The sequence below is a fragment of the Sus scrofa genome, chromosome 14, assembly GCF_054392235.1.
Source record: "Sus scrofa isolate SSC_HxYL_T2T_F1_AM1 chromosome 14, Sscrofa_HxYL_maternal_Yorkshire_Landrace_v2.0, whole genome shotgun sequence".
Lineage (NCBI taxonomy): Eukaryota > Metazoa > Chordata > Mammalia > Artiodactyla > Suidae > Sus > Sus scrofa.
This window is the reverse complement of record NC_139396.1, coordinates 110216197-110237999: the sequence shown is the minus strand read 5'-3', so window position 1 is coordinate 110237999 and position 21803 is coordinate 110216197. Positions and strand designations below refer to the sequence as shown.

At 39.5% G+C, this 21803-nt stretch overlaps 1 protein-coding gene across 15 annotated transcripts in view; it reads right to left on the bottom strand.

The window, feature by feature from the left end:
• The window catches only part of SHLD2 (shieldin complex subunit 2), a 114977-nt gene that overhangs the window by 78065 nt on the left and 15109 nt on the right, over nucleotides 1–21803 (bottom strand). For 5 of the 15 annotated variants that reach the window (XM_021073594.2, XM_084996427.1, XM_084996434.1 and 2 more), the window contains exon 2: nucleotides 10504–10550. The exons of 4 other annotated variants lie outside the window; for them this stretch is intronic. The gene's annotated coding sequence lies outside the window, so the exon portion shown is untranslated. Of the gene's footprint in view, nucleotides 1–3128; nucleotides 3206–10503; nucleotides 10551–10650; nucleotides 10682–21803 lie in introns of those variants that run through there. 6 more of the 15 variants (XM_084996430.1, XM_084996429.1, XM_021073592.2 and 3 more) reach the window with 3 other exon arrangements.

The following is a 21803-nucleotide window of genomic DNA, read 5'->3' as shown; positions in this document are numbered from 1 at the left end:
CTGAACTGGTGCCTCCACAGATGCTTTAACCCACTGTGCCACAGCAGAAACTCCCAGATGTGTTTTTTATAGCATTCCTCTTTTTTTCCCTTTTGCCTTTTTAGGGCCTCACCCACAGTATATGGAGGTTCCCAGGCTAGGGATCTAATCAGAGCTATTGCCACTGGCCTATGCCAGAGCCACAGCAGCAACGCCAGATCCGAACCGTGTCTGCGACCTACACCACAGTTCATGGCAACGCTGGATCCGTAACCCACTGATCGAGGCCAGGGATCGAACCTGCAACCTCATGGTTCCTAGTAGGATTCATTTCCGATGTGCCACGATGGGAACTCCCACAGCATTTCTCTTTATGATATTTTTTTTAGTGGTTGCCCTAGAGATTAAAATATGAATCTCGAAATTATTATAGTCTACCTTCAAATAAGAGTATATTAAATCACAGTATATGAAACTTATGACAATAAAATTCCATTTCCATCTTATTGCATTCTCATGGTTCTATACCCTACTTCTAAATATGCTGTAAAACCCATAAATATTAATTTTTTTTGCTTTAAACAGTCAATAGTCTGTGTGTATACATTATAGGTGAGGGTACAAATTTTTTTTTCTGTATATTTGTGCAGATATTTACCTTCCTGGTGTTTTTTAGTTTTTTTGTGCAATCCCAGGGTCCCATCTGGTCTGTTTTGTATTTGGCTGATGGAAAATTTTTTTTAGCAAATGTGGCAATCCAGATCTGCTAGAAACATATTCTTTAACTATTTAATCTGAAAATATCTTTGTTTTGCCGTTATTTTTGTAGACTCTTTCTGCTGGTTAGAATTCTAGGTTGACATATTTGTTCTCCTTTCAGCACTTTTATGAATGTGGACAATTGAATGTCCATTGTCTTTAAGCCTTCAATTTTCCTGGTGAGTATTTAGCCATAATTCACCTTGTTACTATCATACATTTAATGTCTTTTATTATTCTGTTGCTTATAAGAGCTATTCTTTAATTTTCATCAGTTTGATTATGATGTGCTTAGGTCTGGAATTGTTTTTTTTTTTTTTTTTCAAGGCTGCACCTGCAGCATATGGAAGTTCCCAGGCTAGGGGTCAAATATGAGATGCAGTTGCTGGCCTAAGCCACAGCCACAGCAACACTGGATCTGAGTCACATCTGTGACCTACACTGCAAACTGTGGCAACAACAGATCCTTAACCCACTGAGCAAGGCCAGGGAATGAACCCACATCCTCACGGATATTAGTTGGGTTCTTAACCTACTAAGCCACAATGGGAACTCCTGGAATTTTTTTTTTATTTGTTGGTTTGTTTTTTCTTTTTTTTAATTTAACCTATTTGAAGTTTGTTGAACTTCTTGAATTTGTAAGTTGATATTTTCCATCAATTTTAGAAGTTCTTGACCACTGTCTCTTCAGATATATTTTCTGCCACATTCTCCCCTCTCTTTCTGAAATCTCAGTTACACGTACATTAGACTGATATTATCCCTCAGATCTGGGAGCTCTTTTCTACTTCTCCCCTGCTCTTTGTTCCCATTATCAATCTGGGTATGTTCTGTCAATACGTATTCCCATTCACTAAACTTTTCTTCTCATATATTGAGAAGGTGTTAGGCCCATAAAATGCATTCTTCATTTCTTTCTCTCTCTCTTTTTTTTTTTTTTGACCTTTTTAGGGCCACACCAACAGCATATGGAAGTTTCCAGGCTAGGGGTTGAATTGAAGCTGTAGCTGCTGCCTATGCCACAGCCACAGCAACACAAGATCTGAGCCACATCTGTGACCACAGCTCATGGCAACACCGGATCCTTAACCCACTGAGCGAAGCCAGGGATCAAACCTGCATCCTCATGGATGACAGGTTCGTTAACCTCTGAGCCACGACGGGAACTCTGAAAATCCCCATTTTTAAACGCATGTTGTCCATCTTTACCATTAGATTCTCTAGCATATTTTTTTTCATAGTTACTTTTAAATCCCCATGGATAGTTCTGCCATCCAGAGATATATCTGGATCTCCCTCAACTGACCGTTTCCTTTTTTGACATTTGATCACATTTTCTTACTTGTGTTTCCTTGTAATCTTTTATTATAAGCCAAATATTTCATAGAAAAATATATTAATGGTTGAAATAAGTAATATTCTACTTCTAGAAAAAGATATAATACTGCTGACAGGCTACTAGAATGAGGTCTGAGTCAATTTCTTCCAAAATTTAGCTGGGTCAAGGCTTTGATGCAGCTCTATTTTCAGTTCATCACTAGCTTCCAACATTTAGAAAGTGGGAATCAGGACTTTCACTTCAGCAGGGTCTGGAATCTGAGCCCAGGTAGGATTCCAGAGATCTGCCTGTGCTTCACAGCTAAGCCACCAGCTTTCAAAACTGTGAGAGTACATTACATATATACTAGAACTGAACAATTAAGGAAACAGATGGCAGATGGTGTGAACCAGGTTTCTCACTATTGGAGTAAGAGTTTACAGATAAAACAGAAAAGAAGATTAGAATAATCTATGCAATAATGGATTTGAGTTTTAGTACACTAGTACAAAGTCATGTTTAGATTAATATAGATATAAATGGATACATATAGATATATTTATAGATATGAGTATATATTCAGATTGGTATATGCACAAAAATGTCCTGGCTCAGTCAGTTGAGAGGGTCTATACGTAACAAGACTCCAGAAGCAACAAGCACATCTAGCACCTAGAGTTTAGTTTCTCCTTTCTCTAATAATAGGAACCAGTGCTCTTTGGAGAAATGGTTGATTCCAGGATGGCAGCAGGAAATACACAAAATGAACCTGGAGCACCACATAGAGCCAAAAAGTAAGGACATACTCACAAACACACACACATACACACCCACTGATGGGTGTATGTCAGAGACATAGGAGCCCATTTGAAAGAGCTTCTAATAGCCAAAACTGGAACAATTTTACCAATAAAATTAATCAAGCAGTAACTGGATTATAAGTTTGAGTATAAAGTAAATATCCATGAGTCCATCCCAATATAAAAAAAGGATTAAATAAACACATAAATGAGGAAGAAGAGACAAATTCCCAGCACAGGAGAATTCCAAATCATTTACATAGATAACCCACCTTTGAGGAAAAGGAGGATAATTACTCACTCCTTAGGTGTGGGCTGCAAATAAACGGCTTCCTTCCAAAAGTATAGTCTGGCGAGAAGAGGAAAAGAGTAACTTTACAGTGGAGAAACTTGACAAACATTACTTTGACCAGATGATCAAGGTCAAGATCAACAATGATAAATCATGTTGACAGTATGCACCCTTAATACAATGTGATGAAAAAGGCACTTAACCTCAGTAGTCTTCCTTCAAAACCCCCAAATCCAGTCTAATCATAAGAAAAACATGAAACAAATACCAATCGAGGCACATCCTACAAAATATCTGAACAACACTCCTCCAAACTGTCAAATTAATCAAAAACAAGGGAAGTCTGAGAAGCTGTCACAGCCGAAAAGGACCTAAAGACATATGACAACTAAAGAAAACGTGGTACCCTGGATGGGAACCTGGAACCAAAAAAAGAAAGAAAGAAGATTAGATAAAGACAGAGAACAAATGAACAAAGAATGGACTTAGTTTAAAAAGTCTCAACCCTTGCTAGGTTCCAGGGTCCTCCCACTGACCCTTCCTCCTGCTGCAATTTCTTCCTCTGGAGCAGGCCCAGTTGAACCAAGCCAGGATATCTGGCATGGTCAACCTTGCACATGATCTGAGGCCAGCTTCATCCTAAGCTGCCTCATCATCCCCTAAGGCCTCCTTCCCTTCCTCCTCCTCCTCTTCCTTTTCTTCCTCCACCTTTCTCAAGGACCCTTCTCTTCCCTCTTTTTCTTCTTCCTCCAAGGCCTCTCTCCCTCTCTGTTCTTCCTGCCTACCTCCTCCTCACTAGTGAGCTTCTTGGGCCTTAATGCTATAACCCTACTTCCCACCTTCCTGTCAGAAGTACATATGAACCAGTTGCTTGGGGAAGTTGTGATTTTAAACCACTTTCTTACTTGTTGGGAAATGTAGCTGTGCCTAAATAAAGTCCACATCTTTGTTGCCACTCACCGAAAAAAAAAAAAAAAAAAAAGTCTCAACCTTAAAAAATGAAGGAGCAAGCTATGTACACTGGATACAACACCTTATCATGGACAAGAATAGCTCCCCCCCCCCCTTTTTTAGGGCCACACCTGCAGCATATGGAAGTTCCCAGGCTAGGAACCAAGTCAGAGCTGCAGCTATAGGCCTACACCACAGCTACGGCAACATCAGATCCAAGCTGCATCTGCAACCGACACCAGAGCTCATAGCTGTAACCTTAACCCACTGAGTGAAGCCAGAGATCAAACCCACATCCTCATGGCTACTAGTCAAGTTCTTAACCCACGGAGCCACAACGGGAACTCCAAGTATACCTATTTGATGTAATGTAACATCTTACTAATGTAACAAACTTCATTTTTGCTAAGACATTTACATTAGTTGATCTTCTTCACTTTCTGTCTCTAATCATTTATCAGTCTTTCACAAAACTTTCTGTCATGGGGTAGGGGACCTAAAATACAATCCTTCTAAATAATCAGAGAAGCAAAAAAAAAAAAGGAAAAAGGAAAAAGAAAAAAGAAAAAACTATTCCTGTTATAGTGCAGCAGAAACGAATTCGACTAGGAACCATGATGTTGCAGGTGCAATCCATGGCCTCTTTCAGGTTAAGGATCTGGTGTTGCCATGAGCTGTGGTGTAGGTCACAGATGAGGCTAGGATCTGGCATTGCTGTGGCTGTGGTGTAGGCTAGCAACCGTACCTCCAATTTGATCCCTAGCCTGGGAACTTTCATATGCCATGGATGCAGCCCTAAAAAGCAAAAATAAAAATTAAAAAAAAGAAAATAACCAGAGAAATATACCTAAATGACACTATTTCTGTCAGTATTACATCATAACCACAGAATACATAACAAAAAAACAACAAAAAAAAAAAACATGTATAGAGGGAAAAAATTATTTGCAAATCATATTTGGGAAAAGGATCAAGTATCCAGAATATATACAGAACTCTTATAACAACAACAAAAAGACAAACAACCCAATTTCACCATGGGCAAAAGAGTTGAATTTCTCCAAAGAAGATATTCAAGCAGCCAATAAGCACAGGAAAAGATGCTCAACATGACTACTTAGTAAGGAGATGCCAACCACAACCACAATGAGATACCACTTTACACCCACTAGAATGGATATAGTAAGAAAGTCTTAAAGGAAAAAAAAAAGTGGTGGCAAGACTGTGGAGAAACTAGAACACTAGTACATTGTTGGTAGGAATGTAAAATGGTGCATTTGCTATGGAAAAGTTTGGAAGTTCCCCAATAAGGTAAACATAGAATTACCAAATGACCCAGCAATTCCACTCCTAAGTATATACTCAAAAGAATTGAAAACAAGTGTTCAAACAAAAATTTGTACCCAAATGTTCACAGCAGCACCATTCACAATGTCTGAAAAGTGGAAATAACCAAAAGTCCATCAACTACTGATTGGATAAACAAAATGTAGTATATCCTGGAGGTCCCATCGTGGCTCTGGGGTAATGAACCCAACTAGTATCCATTAGGATGTGAGTTCAATCCCTGGCCTCACTCAGATGGTTAAAGATCCAGCATTGCTCTGAGCCATGGTGTAAGTCATAGACATGGCTCAGATCCCATGTTGCTGTGGCTGTGGTGCAGGCCAGCAGCTGCAGCTCCAATTCAACTCCTATCCCAGGAGCATCCACATGCTGCAGGCATGGCCATAAAAAGAGAATTTTTAAAAACAAAAATAAATGAATAAATAAATAAATGAATGAAACTCCAAAGCACCAAGTTGAATGAAAATACATAACTCAAAGACCACATATTGTATGATTCCATTTATAAGAATTACGCCCAGTAGGCAAATCCAGAGACAGAAAGCATATCAGCAGTTGCCCATGGGCTGGGAAAAAGGAGAACTAAGGGAATGACTGCTTGAATGCATGTGGGGTTTCTTTTTGGAGTGATGGAAAAGTTCTGGAACTAGATAGTGGTGATGGTTGCACAACTCTATGAACGTATTTAATGCTTCCGAACTGTACACTTTAAAATGGTTAATAAGGGAGTTCCCGTCGTGGCGAAGTGGCTAACGAATCCGACTAGGAACTATGAGGTTGCGGGTTCGGTCCCTGCTCTCGCTCGGTGGGTTAACGATCCGGCGTTGCCGTGAGCTGTGGTGTAGGTTGCAGACGCGGCTCGGATCCCGAGTTGCTGTGCCTCTGGCGTAGGCCGGTGGCTGCAGCTCCGATTCAACCCCTAGCCTGGGAACCTCCATATGCCGAGGGAGTGGCCCAAGAAATAGCAACAACAACAACAACAAAAAAAATAAATAAAAATAAATAAATAAATAAAATGGTTAATAAGGGAGTTCCTGCTGTGGCTCAGCGGGAACAAACCTGACTAGCATTCATGAGGACGCAGGTTTGATCCCTAGCCTTGCTCAGTTAGTTAAGGATCTGGCATTGCCGTGAGCTGTGGTATAGGTTGCAAATGTATCTCGGATCTGGCATTGCTGTGGCTATGGTACAGGCCAGCTGCTGCAGCTCCAGTTCGCCCCCAGCTTGGGAACCTCCATATGCCGTGGGTGTAGCCCTAAAAAGACAAAATAAAATAAAATAAAATGGTTAATAATTTTATATGTAAGTTACAAGAAAGAAAGAGAGAGAAAAAGAAAAAGAAACAAAGGCTGGCTTAAACAAAGACATCAGGAACTAGACTCTGAGTAAAGATGGAAGATTGAACACACATTTAATTTCATTTCCTTCTTAAAATTGTGCTAAATTGCTAATGAAGTACTTTTTAAGGCATAAACAAAAGTTTAAAGGCTGGAAAGCAGATGGACCACTGGCAACTAACAGCAGATCCAAGAAAGCTGGGTCCTCAACCAGCAATATGGAAAGCCAAAAACCAACCTGACTTAGTCCGCGAAACAAAAGTTTAAAGGCTGGAAAGCAGATGAACCACTGGTAACTAACAGCAGATCCAAGAAAGCTGGGTCCTCAACCAGCAATGTGGAAAGCCAAAAACCAACCTGACTTAGTCCGCGTAATTCTCAAAATGCTCAGGAACTGGTAACAGACGTTACCTCTAGAAATAGGGGAAAAAGGAGCACTAAATAAGGAAGTTTGATTGAAAGGTCTTTTAAGAAGGGCTTCAGAGTTCGCTTCGTGGCTCAGCAGTTAATGAATCTGACTAGTATCCATGAGGACACAGGTCCAATCTCTGGCCTTGCTCAGTGGGTTAAGGATCCCGTGTTGCTGTAAGCTGTGGTGAGGTCACAGACTTGACTTGGATCTGGTGTTACTGTGGCTGTAGTGTAGGCTGGCAGCTGTAGCTCGCATTTGACCCCTAGCCTGGGAATTTCCATATGCTGCACCTGCAGCCCTAAAACAGCAAAAAAAAAAAGAAGGGCTTCATCTAAGTGCCTTCCTACATTCTATGTGGTTGTGTTACTATGCCTCTTTCACCAAGGGAAAATTGTAGAGGATTAGTCTCTGAAAAGGATTTCCTAACAGAGGGACACAAAGCACACTGTATATACACTTAATGCAACCAGGGGCATCAAGTAAATACATATATAAAATGAATGCAGAAATCCTCAGCCCATTCATCTTCCAGAGAACCATCTTACAGACTCCCCCGCCATCCCAGGCAGAAGATTAAAACACTCTTGTCTTTATGGAAAGGGGAAAGAAGCAGGTATCAAGGGCTCCCAATTACATGGCAAAGCCAGGTCACCCTACAGTGAGCTTATAATCAACAAATAACAGACATGTACTTATAGCTTCCAATCAACTTTTAGGGTCACACTTGTGGATGCTTGCTAAGGCTCACCACTTACCTGAGAAAAGTATCTATCAGAAAACGAAGGAAACAAAGAAGGGCAAGGGGTAAAAAGAACTTGGAGGGAACATGAACAATGTAGAGACGAGAAAATTTTAAATTGAACAGGACTTTTTTTTCTTTTTCAGCTGCCCAGAGCATATGGAATTCCTGGGCCAGAGATTATACCTAAGCCACAGCTGTGACCTAAGCTGCAGCTGTGGCAAGGCTGGATCCTTAACCCACTGCGCTGTAAAATTAAAAAGAACTTTTAACTCTATTATTAATGTCCTTGGAGAAGTAAGAGTAAATAGTCTACTAAAAAAAAAAAAAAAAAAAAAAAAAGAGTTCTCATTGTGGTGCAATGGGATTGGCGACATCTCTGCACCACCAGGACACAGGTTTGATCCCTAGCCCAGCACAGCGTGTTAAAGGATCCGGCCTTGCTGCAGCTGCAGTGTAGGTCACAGCTGTGGCTCAGATTCAGTCCCTAGCTCAGGGACATCCATATGTTGTGGGTGTGCCCATTTAAAAACATTTTTTCTAAAGGCCTTTGGAAATTAAACTTAAGAAAATTAATAGAAAGAAGGAAGAACAAAATAGATTATAATAAGAGAAGAAATGTGCTACCAGGCAGTCAAAAAAAAAGAAAGAAAAAGAAATGGGCAGTCTAGTTAAGATGATTTAACGTCTGCACAACAAAGGAGAAAAATCAATGACATAATTCAAGAAAATTTCCCAGAATTAAACAATGGAAGTTTCCTACTTGAAAACACAGAATGTACAGCATTATGAATTTAAAAATACATCCATACTAAAGCTTATCTTTATGAAGTTTCAAAATAGTGGAAACCAAGGTAAGATCCTACAAACTGCCAGACGGAGAAATAGGTTACAATAGGTGAAGAATTAGAATGATTCTGAATTTTCAACAGGCAAGTGTAAGCTAGAAGACAATGGAACAAAATCATCACTGAAGAAAAAAACCCTGCTGTACATCACAAGGAACTATATTCAATCACTTGTAATGCAACATGATGGAGGATAATTCAAGCCAAATAATTAATCAAGGGTAAGAGGAAAATAAAGGTATTTTACCTTCAGAAATGCAAGGTATCAAATAATTTGCCTCCATTTCACTCTTTCTTCAGCAAAATGTGGGAGTAAACCAAGAAAGAAGACATAGGGCAGAAGAAACAGAAGATTCAACACAAAGAAAAGGAAATTCCTAGAATGACAGCTGAACACTGAGAAAATGGAAATTCTTCCAGTTTCCATTGGAAGTCTACAGGGACTTCTCTGAGATGACAACAATGACAGAATAAATTATGTGAAAGAAAACAGGGAATCTGGGCAATAAATAGCAAATTTTGAACTGAGTTAGTGATAAGGCACAAAAAAACAATAAACAAGGTACGTCTAAACTAAAAACCTGGAGTTTCCCACAGCAGAAACAAATCCAACTAGTATCCCTGAGGATGCAGGTTTGATCCCTGGCCTCACTCAGTGGGTCAGGGATCCGGGGTTGCTGTGGCTGTAGTGTAGGCTAGTAGCTATAGCTCGATTTGACCCCTAGCCTGGGAACTTCCATATGCCACAGGTGTAGCCCTAAAAAGCAAAAAAATAAAATAAAATAAAATAATAAACTAAAAACCTCAATTCAAATACATTACTAGAAAAATCACAGGGAGGAGTTTCCGCCATGGCTCAGTGTATTAAGAACCCAACCAATATCCATGAGCATGTGGGTTTGAACCCTGGCCTCAATCAGTAGGTTAAGGATCCAGCCTTACTGTGAGCCGTGGCATAGGTGGCAGATGCAGCTCAAATTAGGTGTGGCTGTGACGGAGGCCAGCAGCTGCATCTCCAATTTGACCCCTAGCCTGGGAAGCTCCATATGCCACAGCTATGGCCCTAAAAAGACAAAAAGAAAAAGACAAAAAAAAAAAAAAAGAAAAATCACAGGGAATTCCTAACAGCTAGGAGTTGAAAGTGGTTACCTCTGAGAAGGGGAAGAGAAGGTGGGGACTGAGAAGCACAGTTTGTCTGGATAATCCTTGATGAACCACTTAGTTCATTAAACTGTGTAACTTCGGGGGAAAAAAATGAAGATTAAAAAAGAGGTGGAAGACATGGAAGTAAGGTCCTTAAAGATTTTCCAAGGACATAAAACCACCCCGGAAACTAAATGTGACCCCTGGAAACTAAGAAGTCTAACAAAATTGTTCTGCAAAGTAAAAAATAACAAAAGTGAATTATTTAATGGGCAGAAAAGAGCAAGAAAGAAGAAACATTATGCTCATGCTATCATGACTCTTGCCAAATGACAAGAGCAGAAGTTCCTAGGTTCCTGTGTGGCAGTTCCCCAGCCTGTAAAGTGGGGATAACAGTATCCTTTTCCTAGGATTTCTCTGAGTCTTGAATCCGATAATGAACATAAAGTGCTTATAGCAATGCCAGAAATAAATATGATTAACACAATTGATGCTTTATTCTTTTTTAAATAATTAAAAAATTTTTAATTTCAAATCATTCAATTGCCACAATGATACCGAAAGGTTTGACTGCTTACCTTGCACACTCAAACATCAAAGCCTCTAATCCGTTCACACATATCTCCTAAAAGGGGAGGAAGGAGATAAAGTGTCTGATTACCCAAGAAAAATAGAAATAACAAGTAACAGTTAATGAAGGTTGTTTGTAAAGATGCTTATCATACCAAAGAACTGACTGCACCTGAAAAAATACTCAGGCCACCAGGCTTTATCTTACACTTTTCAGTTGATTATGATCAATCATTCACTCACTGAGCAAGTCAGCCATTAGAAATGAAAACTTTGTACTAATATACATTAACTCAGTAATGCTGAGAAAAGCATTTTCCCATTTCTAAATGGGAAAAGTATCCAATTTATACATGGATTGTACTTTCCAAGTTCAGTTCTACTCTGTTATAAAACCCAAGAAACATTTTTCCAAAGAAACAAAATTAAGAAATAAAGTTGAGATCCTGAGCAATAAAGGCCAATTTAATCCGTAAGTATCTAAGAACCATGGTAAAAAGAAAAGGATAAATACAACCATGTTAGATGGCTTTCAGTCACTTCCCTTGTGTTCTCATATCTAGCAAAAAAAAATACCTACTTGAGAATAGGAACTGTGCCACACTTTGTTTTATTCATCTTTGTATCCTTGTAAACATAAACAGTATAAGACAGAGTACCTGCCTTCTATTAGGAGCTTAAAATATTGATTTAACAAATGAATAACTAGAATTAAGATTACATTTGAACCATATTCTTTTCATGGAGAAATACACTACAATTACCAATTGAAGGAAGATTTTTCTTCATCTTGGCAACAAGATCAGAGTTGGAACACCAAGAACAATTAAAAGTTGGGCAGATACTCCTTCTCTATAATAGTCATTTCTCCTATTTGGTCACAGATCACTCAAACTGTTTTCAAGTATGTATAAATCACTAAGTTGCATTCTCATAATAGAAAACTTGACCTCCAAAATTCCCTGCTTCTTTTCTTTTACTAGTATCTTAAATAAAAACAGCAGCTGCGATGTTTTATCTGGATTTCCCCAGGTTTTACTGAGATACAAGGGACATATAACGTTGTATTAGTTTAAGGTGTACACTACAATGATTTGATGTATGCACGTATTGCAAAATGATTACTCCAAGTTTAGTTAACATCCATCACCTCACACAATTCTAAGTATTTTTCTTTCTTGTGATGAGAACTTTTAAGATATTCATACAGTACTACTAGCTACAATCACCATGCTGTACCTTTTATTTTCATAATTCATATATCTTTTTTTTTTTTTAAGGGCCGCACCCATGGTATATGGAGGTTCCCAGGCTAGGGGTCCAATCAGAGCCACAGCAACACCAGATCCTTAACTCTCTGAGTGAGGCCAGGGATTGAACCTGAAACCTCATGGTTCCTAGTCGGATTTGTTACCACTGCACCACAACAGGAACTCCCATAATTTATATATATTATAATTGAAAGTTTGTACTTTTTGAGCACCTTCGCCCATTTCCCATCCCCACTCCCTGCCTCTGGCAACCACCAATTTGCTCTCTGTTTCTGCACCTTCAGGGTTTTTTTAGATTCCACATATAAGTAAGATCATACAGAATTCATCTTTTTTGGTTTTGACTTTTTTTTTTTTTTAGGGCCACACCCAAGGCATATGGGAGTTCCCAGGCTAGGGGTTGACTCAGAGCTACAGCTGCCAGCCTATGCCACAGCCACAGCAACTGTGGGATCCAAGCCACATCTGCAACCTACACCACAGCTCACAGTAAAGCCGGATCCCCAACCCACTGAGTGAGCAAGACCAGGGATCGTCGAACCCACATCCTCAGGGATTCTAGTCAGATTAGTTTCCACTGTGCCACAAGAAAGAACTCCTAAGGTAGATTTTTTATTTGCAGTTTCTATACTACTTCTGGTCAGTACAGAAGGTTATCAACTGAAAAATTAATATGAGGGGCCAAAAAAATATAATAAAAAAACTTATTAAAAAACTCAAGTTCCCTGGTGGCCTAGCCATTAAGGATCTGGTGTTGTCACTGCTGTGGCTCGAGTTCAGTCCTGGCCCAGGGAACTTCCATATACCTCAGGCACAGCCCTCCTTCCCCCAAAAAACCCTCAATATTCAGAGGAAAATCCTGACAAAAACACACTATTTCTCTAGTTCAAATGCAACTACCTATACTCAGACATTCTAGCAATGAAGTAGAAAAAATTACCTAACATGATAATATAAACTATTTTAAGAACAAAAATAACTGCAAAAACAATGGAAATTATAGGTTAAATTTACAGAATTTAGTACACAATGTATCCAATGTTGACACCACAAAGCTCACTTTCATAGTTTAAAACCTAAGTTTACCTAAAAAAGAAATATTTTAATTTTTCATTACACAAAGAAAACAACTCAATGTCTACGATACATCCTTAAAGGAATAAAGCCTAATTTATCCCAGAGAGCCAGAGCTCACTTCAAGATTTATGGAATGATTGGTAATCACATTCCTTCTTCCAAACATAAAATTCATTTGGAGGGAGTTTCCACAGTGACACAGTGGAAACAAATCCTGCTAGTACCCATGAGGATGCAGGTTCCATTCCAGGTCTCACGTAATGGGTTGGGAATCTGGCTGGCGTTGCCAAGAGCTGTGGTGTAGGTCACAGATGAGGCTCACATCTGGCGTTGCTGTGGCTGTGGTGCAGGCCGGCAACTGTAGCTCTGATTCGACCCCTAGCCTGGGAACTTTCATATGCCTTGGATGTGGCCCTAAAAAGAAAAAAAAAAAAATTCACATGGATCATCAACTTAAATGAGAAAGGCATGAAAAGCATGTAAGCTACAATCTAGCATTAGAAATTACTCCATAAATATTATTTCTCTTGAATACCCTTTCTGCTTTGAAAGTCTATACCCCAATGAAATCAAAATACTTTATTCTTCTACAATGATTTCATGTAAATTGATGAAGGCTGTATAAATGTTTGTTAGAACAAATGTAGGAGTTGAAAATAGTTGATCGGTGAGCAACAGAAGAGACAAGGATAGTATCACTAGGAGAGGAGACAAAATCATCTCTAAGCCACCTATGATAGTAATCACACATCTCTAACACAAAGATTTTTAAGTGAGGTCTCTGTGATATTTTTGAAAAAAATTTTATATTCAAGAAAATTTAACCACAATTAATTAAATCTATTTTAAATTTTGATTCAAGACTGTTTTCTGCAGACATAACAATGCTCAATTTCTCTGCTTTAGTAAACTATAAAATAAAATATGAAACTCACTAAGGAAAAGCAAAGCGAGAAACTGAGTATGTCACTTTTAGACCCTTATCTTTATGTGAAAGTAAACAGCATCAGTTTCAAGCATATTCCAAACTTTTAGAAGTGAGTGGGTAAAGGAATAAGAGAACATAAAAACTGACACTATTTCTATAGTATAGGTTTATATTTTAATGTTTTCATTCTGAAAAACAAATGATGCAAATTGAGACTTCCATCTGACTTGTCAGAAGAGTTGTCAGGAGGAGTTCCCGTCATGGTTCAGTGGAAATGAATCTGACTAGTGCAGGTTAGATCCCTGGCCTCACTTGGTGGGTTAAGGATCCGGTGCTGCTGTGAGCTGCAGTGTAGGTCAAAGATGCAGCTCTGATCTGGCATTGCTGTGGCTATGGCACAGACAAACAGCTGCACTTCTGATTCAAACCCTGGCCTGGAAAACTTTCATATGCCACTGGTGTGGCCCATAAAAAAAAAGAAAAACCTTGAAGGGTTGTCATGAGTACTAACATTTCTAGGTTAACATTTTCATAAACCTTTATCTCATTTTTTCTAAGCATCTTAAATAACATTAAAAACATGGAGTTTCCTGGCAGAACAGTTAAGTCCTGAGGCTTAGGTCACTGCTGTGGGTGCTTGATCCCTGGCCCAAGAACTTCTACATGCTGTGGGTGAAGCCAATTTAAAAAAAGAAAAAGAAAAAAGAGTTCTCATGGTAGCTCAGTGGTAATGAACTCAACTATTATCCATGAGGGTGTGGGTTCAATCCCTAGCCCCGCTCAGTGGGTTAAAGGATCCAGTGTTGCTATGAGCTGTGATGTAGGTCACAGACACAGCTCCGATCCTGAGTTGCTGTGGCTGTGGTGTAGGCTGGCAGCTGCAGCTCTGATTCAACCCCTAGCTTGGGAGCTTCCATATGTGGCAGGTATGGCACTAAAAAAGCAAAAAAACAACACAAAAAAACAAAAAACAGGAGTTTCCATTGTGGTTCAGTGGGTTGAGAACTCAACATAGTGTCCATGAGGATTCAGGTTCGATCTCTAGCTTTGCTATGTGGGTTAAGGATCTGTCATTGCCACAAGCTGCGGCACAGGTCACAGATGGGCTCAGATCCAGTGTTGCTATGGCTGTGGCATAGGCCCACAGCTGCAGCTCCAGTTTGACCCTATTCTGGGAACTTCCATATGCCACAAGTGTGGTGGTTAAAAAAAAAAAGAAAAAACCCAAAAACCCAATTATATAACATGATGCAGCTGCTTTGGAAAAACGGTTTGGCAGTTCCTCAAAAAGTTAAACACAGAGCTACCATATAACCCAGTAATTCCATCCTAGGTATATACCAAGGAGCATTGAAAGCATATGCCCTCATAAAAACCTGTACACAAGTGTTCATAAAAGCAACATTTCTAACAGTCAAAAAGTGGAAACAACCCAAAAACCCATCAACGGATGAACGGATGAACCAAATGTGGTATATCCTTACAATGGAATATTATTCAGCCAAGAATAACAACAAAATACTGATACACCAAATCACAAACAAACTCTGAAAACATTCTGAGTGAAAAGAGTCTACTTATATGAACTACTGAGAACAGGAAAACCATAGCGAAATAAGCAGATTAGTGGCTGCCAGGGGCTGGGAGAAGGGGGAACACTTCAGAGGAGTTTCCTTTGAAGCTGATGAAAAAGTTCTGGAATGAGATAATGGTGATGGTTGCACAACACTGAATATACTCAATGCTACTGAAACTTTAATGTTATATGAATTACACTTTTAATTAATGAAGGAAATCCTACAAAACAAAAAACAGATGTTAACATCTTACCAGAGAAAGCTAATTTCCAAAATAAATGATTATTTTGGTACCCCTTTAAACATTATTAATTTGGATAAGGATATTAGAAACATTTAAAAAATTGAATCTTTTTCTATAATTCCCAATACCATCCTTAAGCTTTTCTTTTTTTGCTTTTTAGGGCAGCACCCACGGCACATGGAGGTTCCTAGGCTAGGGGTCAAATCGGAGCTGTAGCTGTTGGCCTATGCCAGAGCCACAGCAACGCCAGATCCGAGACAAGTCTGCAACCTACACCACAGCTCACAGCAATGACAGATCCTTAACCCACTGAGCAAGGTCAGGGATTGAACCTGCAACCTCATGGTTCCTTGTTTCCGCTGAGCCACGATGGGAACTCCAAGTTTTTCCATTGTCATGAATTCTCATAAAACTTTCAACACCAGCCTTACAATGCTTTTTCTGCTAGGTTAGAAATCAATTTTATAAAATATATAAATAAATAAATTTAATTTTAAAATGGGTAGAATGTCTTATTAAATTTGGCTTACAAATATCATATGTTGAATTTTTTGTTTTGTTTTTGGCATGTCCTCGGCATGTGTAAGTTCCCCGGCCAGGGAGCAAACCCCCACTACAGCAGCAACTCAAGCCGCTGCAGTGACAACACCAAAGCCTTAACTCCCTCTGCCACAAATGAACTCCATATGTTGAATTTTAGTACAGAAGAGGAACATGTTTATTTCTATTTTTATTTTTATTTTTGATCGTCCCTAGGCACACGGAGTTCCCAGGCCAGGAATCACACCTGAGCTGCAGTTGTTGCAGCTATGGCAACACCAGATCTCTCAGGCGGGGGATGGAACCTGCATCCCAGCACTCTATAGACGCTGCCGAACCTATTACACCACAGTGAGAAACCCGGAACAAGTTTATTTCTAATGAAGAAGTTGAGCAAAAGATAAAAAAACTTTTTAGATAGCAAAATTTATCTGGTCTGCTTTAGCCCTCATGAATCTATCTCTGACACTTACTTTTTAAAATTTTGATATTCAGGAGTTCCCGTCGTGGCTCAGCGGAAACAAATCCAACTAGGAACCATGAGAATGCAGGTTCAATCCCTGGCCTTGTTCAGTGGGTTAAGGATCCAGCATTGCCGTGAGCTGTGGTGCAGGTCACAGACTCAGCTCAGATCTGGCATTTCTGTGGCTGTAGCGTAGACGGGCAATTGTAGCTCTGATTGGACCCCTAGAACCTGGGAAACTCCGTATGTCCCAGGTGCAGCCCTTTAAAAAAAATCAAAAAAATAAAATAAAATATTGATATTCAATACAGAAAAGCAACATCCAAAGAAAAATAAAGGCTATGCCAAATGTAGTAATAGCCCATTAATTTATTTTACCTCACGTATAAGAGAAAATACCACTTCTGCAGAACCTGATTCTAGACAAGGCCACATTCAATTGCCTGCATAATAATTCATCAAATGTTCATTCACAATCTTCCTGCTTGCTCTTAATGGGGTTTGAGGATAGTAGGCTCTTGATATACATGAATTATGTAAATTATCAGGTTAAATAACCGTTTAAACTTAAAACAATAACACCTATTTGGGGCTTATACAAATCAGGCAATGGAACTAGAAGCTTTATATATTTTACTTATTTTAGCCTCACAATACTTCACAGAGAGGTTAGGTAAGTAACTTCCCTAAGGTCACAACCCTAGTACATTGCAAATCCAGGATTCAAACCAAGGTCTGTCAGACATACAACCACTTTTGCTCAAACTTTCTAAGTGTGGGCTACAAAGGAATACAATTTCAGTTTAGCTGGCAAACATTCATATTCCCTCTGGAATACGGCTCCTTCTTCCTCTTTTTTTTTTTTTTTTTTTTGCTTTTTAGAGCCATACCTGCAGCATATGGAAGTTCCTAGCCTAGAGGTCAGGGGTCAAATTGGAGCTGCAGCTGCTGGCCACAGCCACAGCAACGCCAGATCCAAGTCATGGTCTGTGACCTACACCACAGCTCAGGGCAATGCCGGATCCCTGACCCAGTGATCAAGGCCAGGGATGGAACCTGAATCCTCATGGATACTAGCTGGTTTTTTTTCCGCTGCACCATAATGGGAACTCCTTGAATACAGCTTCTAAATTTCAGGGAAAGAGAAAGAGAAAGAGAGCTTGAAAAGAATGTTACTGAAAAAGTGATGAGATGTCTGGGGAAACATGCAATGCATTGTGTACCTACTACGTTCCATGTGCTGGGGTGGATATTTTAATGCATAAACACTTAATTGCTACAACAATCCTGGGAGGTAAATATTGATACCTCCTTTTTCACGTAACAGGAAACTGACATCTAGATGGTGCAAAAAGGAGTTTCTGTTGTGGCTTAGTGGTAACAAATCCGACTAGTATCCATGAGGACTTGGGTTCAACTCCTGGCCTTGCTCAGTGTAAGGATCTGGCATTGCTGTGAGCTGTGGTATAGATTACAGACACGACTCGGATCCCGAATTACTGTGGCTGAGGTGCAGGCCTGCAGTTGTAGGTCCAATAAGACCCCTAGCCTGGAAACTTCTATATGCCTCAGACGTGGCCCTAAAAAAGGAAGGGGAAAAAAAAAAAAAAAAAAAAGAAGGTGCAGGAAGGTCCAAGGTTACAGAAGTTGCAAAGCACATAGTTGGGATTAGAAACCAATTCAGTCAATAAATATTTACTGAGTGTATACCAGTGCTATACGAGGCACTTAGAATATTAAGAATCCCCCATATAAGGCTAAAACCAAACCTATTCTCTTTTTGCTTAGGAAGTAAACCATTGTGAAATTGAAAAAACGCCATAGATTTTTCTTTTAACAGCTTTGTTTTTAATGATTGTGCATGCCTTGGTTATACATGTGAACTACTACCTCTAAAGTAAAAAGTGATTGCCATAAAAACTGAACAAGCCTCCAGCAGTAAATGTGAAAATATAAGCAAATTTGTCCTAAATGCACAGTTTTGAACATATTGCTAGATAGAGAGGACCACTTTGGAAAATATACTTTCTATGTTCTGAAGGATGATTTAAACCATTAAGCATTTTACGAAGCTTTTGAAGGTCTGTCAGATTTTAAATGACAACAGTAAAATTTCAAAAGGAACAGAAGTCAGCACCAAAGCTAGTTTAACATTAATAATAAGTGAGCTAATAAATAGGTCTATGTTTGCCCAGTCAGGTTTTGCTTATTATGTTGGTTGGAAAGCCGGAAGGAAACTGGTTTTAACTCCCATACAACCTGTATCATGACAACAACACTTTATCAGAAAAGTAGCTGATGTCTGCATAGCACTGACACAGTTGAAATTTATAACAGATCTTTCTATTCCAATTATTTTCATAATTCATTCATGGTATAGGATTGAGATGATAACTTAAGTGGAAACAAAAAAAGAAGGGTAATCAACACTTATTGAGACCTTTGTATGTGCCAGCTGCTAAAATTCTTAAATGAATTTTCTCATTTAATTCTCATAGCCACCCTGCAAGATAGTAACCTTTTGGCAGAAGAAACAGAAGTTTTGAGAAATGAAATACCTTTCTTTTCTTTTTCTTTCTTTTTTTTTTTCTTTTTGGTCTTTTTAGGGCCACACTGTGGCATATGGAGGTTCCCAGGCTAGGGGTCGAATCGGAGCTACAGCTGCCGGCCTATGCCACAGCAACGCAGGATCTGAGCTACTTCTGTGACCTACACCACAGCTCACAGCAAAGCAAAGTGGGATCCTTAACTACTTAGTGAGGCCAGGGATCAAACCCACATACTCATGGTTACTAGTCAGGTTCGTTAAATGCTGAGCCACGATGGTAACTCCTGAAGTACATTTCTAAGGTCACAAATCTAATAAAGATAGAGAGCCAAGGTTCAAACTCTGATGTCAATTATTACAATGTTCCACAGCACTAAATACCTATCAGTTTATTATTGTTTTTTTTTCCTTCGTCTTTTTGCCTTTTCTTGGGCCTCTTCCACGGCACAAGGAGGATCCCAGGCTAGGGGTCTAATCAGAGCTGTAGCCGCCTGCTTAGGCCAGAGCCACAGCAACATGGGATCCAAGCCACATCTGCAACCTACACCACAGACCATAGCAACGCCAGATCCTTAACCCACTGAGCAAGGCCAGGTATCAAAACCTCATGGTTCCTAGTCGGATTCGTTAACCACTGTGCCATGACGGGAACTCCCAGTTTATTAATTCTTTAAAAATTATGATAATACCATAATAAAGCATAGGAAATAGAATAAAATAATGATTTGATTATGAACTATTGTAGTACCTCAAAAGTCCTATAGAGTAATGTTGACTTTTAAAAAATTCCTAGGACGGTTATTGTTAAAGAGAACATAAAATGTCTTCAAGTCAAAATACTAGAGTTTCAAGTACGAAAAAGTAATAAATAAATAACCACTTAAAATGATAAAAATAGGAGTTCTAGTTGAGGCTCAGCAGTAAACAAACCCAACTAGTATCCATGAGGACAAAGGTTTGATCCTTGGCCTCACTCAGTGGGTTAAGGATCTGGCATTGCTGTGAGCTGTGGTGTAGGCCAGCAGCTACAGCTCCGATTTGACCCCTAACTTGGGAACTTCCATGTGCCATGGGTGTGGCCCTAAAAAGACCCCCCAAAAAAAAAAATTTATCTAAAGAGACCAAGTTAAAAAAAAAACAACAACAATGAGTTCTATTCTAAAGTAATGGTTTTTAAAGGCCTGCAGAGCACCAGCATAGGCTGGCTCAAAGCAGCATTTTTCAGAATTAACTCCACGGAAAGACTAATCCCTACAAAAATATTGAAAGATGATAAGTTTCCATAGTCAAACAAGCTTGTGAAATGCTTGACTTAATGCTAAGCCAGTTTCTTCGCTGGTAAAACAGAGAACAATGCAGTGCTGGGAGTCCTCTGGAGCCAGACTATCTGGGTTTGACTCCTGCCTCTTCTACCCACTAGCCTGGCCATGGGATTTGGGGCATGCTTTTTCACCACTCTGGGCCTCAGTTTTCTGTGAAAATAAAGGAGATAACTGCAGAAGACAGACTTGTAAAGACTAGAAATATTAATCCATGTAGGGTTGTTAGAACAGAGCCTTAAACTAATAAGCACTTGACAAATGTTAAATTATTTGTAGTAATATCATTTCCCTGAGCCTTTATTAAGGTGAAGAAAGCTAATGTTCATCACGAATTGCAAAGGGACAAAGGGATATACCTGGTAGCAGTTTCCCAAACTTATAAAATAGCCCTCTTTTCCACAGACCATCCCTCAAGACTGGTTAATATCTTTTAAAAACAAAACAAACAGGAGTTCCCGTCGTGGCGCAGTGGTTAACGAATCCGACTAGGAGCCATGAGGTTGCGGGTTCGGTCCCTGCCCTTGCTCAGTGGGTTAACGATCCGGCGTTGCCGTGAGCTGTGGTGTAGGTTGCAGACGCGGCTCGGATCCCGAGTTGCTGTGCCTCTGGCGTAGGCCGGTGGCTGCAGCTCCGATTCAACCCCTAGCCTGGGAACCTCCATATGCCGCGGGAGCGGCCCAAGAAATAGCAACAGCAACAACAACAACAACAAAAAGACAAAAAAAGACAAAAAAAAAAAAAAAAAAAAAACAAAAAACAAAAAACAAAAAACATTGTGATAAACAACAGAGAATTCTACCACTAATATAAAAATGTTTTAAAAAATGCAAGGTAAGTGCTTCCCAGTTGCTGGAGGGGTGGCAAGTCCTGAGAGGGTATGGAAGCTCCACTCCTTCCCCTCATACCTTGTCCTATGCACCTCTTCCATTTGGCTGTTCCTGAGTTGTATCCTTAATAAGAAACCAGTAATATCTCCTTACAAATTTCAGCACATAGAGTCAGTGCCCAGAGCCTGTGCATGCAGTAGGATGGAACATCATTTTATTTTCCATTCTCATAGCCCTCAGTGGCTTCAAATGATCATGTCTTATCAGAGTAGTCGACTATTCAGTTATCCAAGATATTGTGTGGAACCTAGGCAGTCTTAATCCAGCCTGCAATCATCTCAATAACGACATGAATGGTTTCCATCACCAAGATGCAGCCATCTATCTGAGTCTCATATCCATTGCATAGACTCAAAGTCAATATTCAAATGATGGTGTTTTTTCCATTTGGTATTTATTATACCTATTTGGCAAATTTACAGTCATTACCAGAAGTGCTAATTATGCTACC